Genomic DNA, 2,500 nt, shown 5'->3' with positions numbered 1-2,500 from the left:
ATAAAGAGAGAGAGAGAGAGAGAGAGAGAGAGAGAGAGAGAGAGAGAGAGAGAGAGAGAGAGAGCGAGAAAACCGCCAAAGGCAAAAACAAGCAGACGAGGAGATAACCCAGACAAAACAAGACAAACAACTCCACACACAACCCAACATCCACCCATCCCTTCGCAAAAAAAAGAGAACAAAAACACACAACAACACAAAAACGAACAACAGACGCCGCTGCTCCTCTTAGCCAAGCAACACTCTATCACCTTCGATTAAGACGAGGAAATTGTCAGCGAAGGAGAGTGTGTTGGGGACGCTTTGTGTACCGTCTCGGCGTTGGTGCAGCTCCCCAAGGATGTCTCAGGCCGTTATCACCGGCGATGAGTCATGAGTCAAGGAGAACGGATGGTGCTCGCTCTCGGGGATGGCTTATTAGCGAGCTGGTCGAGGTTGTCAGTCCTGGAGCATTTATAGTGCGTGGAAAGCGGCATGAAATTGTGTAAGGTTATGAACGATACCAACAACGCTCGTTAGTAAATATAGTCGTTTGTGTATGTACGCGCACTACACTGCACTATACTACTCAAAAGCAGACAATGATACACACACACGTACACAAAACAAACAGATTTTGTAAACCTTTGTCTGCATATACACATCATAGACACATTGCTGTCGTATCATGACATCCGTCTAATAATCATGCAAGTTCCTGTTCATACTTACCCAGAAGACAATGCACATTGAGGATGTTTAACACAAACTTCCTGTTGTGTTTAACTTCATGCACAGCCTTCTGCTCTGTTACCTTTGTGTCATGCAATATTTTTTGTGACGGTTGCTTGACGCACGGGTATTTCCAGGAGATTTTAAATGAAATTCAGAAGACAAATACCACGTTGCAGGAAATCACTGATAAATTATAAGTTTTATTATTGCGGATATTATATGAAGATGGGATGAAGAGAGAGAGAGAGACAGAAAGTCAGAGACGAGAGAGAGAGAGAGAGAGAGAGAAAGAAAGTCAGAGACGAGAGAGAGAGAGACAGAGAGAAAGTCAGAGACGAGAGATAGGAAAGAGAGAGAGAGAGAGAGAGAGAGAGTTAAGAGAATCAAAACCAACTGAATTTCCACACCGCCAGCAATAGCATTGTTTGTTCTGCCATTCAAGTACATAAGCTGTGACGAACACCTATGACGCAACAGTGCTACATCAGACAACATGAAGTCACGTCAATTCATAAGCAAGTTTACGGAAGATAAAAATGATAAAAAAAGAGAGTGAGGAAAAAGAAAACCATCTCTTGTCGATCCAAAAACAGGTCGACAGTTTTTTTTTTTTTTTTTTTTTTTTTTTTTTTTTTTGCCTGTGAATATCATACATGCTTGGAAATTAGTGCATGATAAAAAAAAAACATATATGAATGAATTTCAGCATCGATGTATACTATACATCATGAATAATGACTATGAATACGTCCGCATTATTCCACAGTGGAGCGACAAGTAGAAAAGGACGTAATGAAAATAAGATTTAAAAGTTTATGAAAATAGCATTTCCAACCAGGAAGGGGAGCGAGGTGTGGCGGTTGCGTGAACATACGTGATTTTTATGTGTGCAACATATGCATTGCAATCAGTGAACTTATTTGCCATGATATTGCATGCTGCTGAATTGTCATCGCTGTGTCAGAATGCATGGGAAATGAGTTTTTTTGCATGCTGGTGCTATTGACTCTGGTAGTCCATGTCTGAGCCAAATCCATGTCTTGTGTGAAGTGTTTTGTACGAAACTGATAAAAGGTAACATATCCAAACACACACACACACACACACACACACACAGAGAGAGAGAGAGAGAGAGAGAGAGAGAGAGAGAGAGAGAGAGAGAGAGAGAGAGAGAGAGAGAGAGAGAGAGATAAGAGACAAAGAAAGTTTATAATGTTAGTCGAATAAGAGACCATATATAGTAAGGCACTTAAATTGAGTAAAGGAGCATTGTTTTTAATTCAGGTTTCACTTTGCTTGTCATCATGATGTTGCAAATGAATAATAAAAAGATGCCGAAATGCATAGAAAATGAGTATAAAACATAATCAAATAAAGGTGTGATATGAAGTTTAAATATGCGCGAGAGAATAAAAGAAAGAAAGAAAAAACAAACAGTGGTACAATGGTAAACATTCCAACAACAAAAATAACATCATATTAACAATAGCAATAACAAAAACAACGACAATACACACGATAATTATAATGGCTATAATAACAACACGAAGGACGAACAACGATAATAACAAAAACGACCACGACGATGCCGGCGACACAACAAAACAATGAAAGTGTCGACGAAAGCCCACCAACGACAACAACAACAGGGACGGCGCACAAAACAAAAATAACAATAACAACGGCAAGAGCAACAGAGGCAACCAGCAGCGATGACGACGAAACAACACCAACGCATCAACATCTCCCACGCCCTCTGAGCCAGCCTCCACAGAGCAAAAACAAA

Source organism: Penaeus japonicus, unplaced genomic scaffold (assembly GCF_977035675.1).
Source record: "Penaeus japonicus unplaced genomic scaffold, GWHDUDI00000001_assembly GWHDUDI00000042, whole genome shotgun sequence".
In the NCBI taxonomy this organism is placed as follows: Eukaryota; Metazoa; Arthropoda; class Malacostraca; order Decapoda; family Penaeidae; genus Penaeus; species Penaeus japonicus.
Note: the sequence above shows the minus strand (reverse complement) of the source record.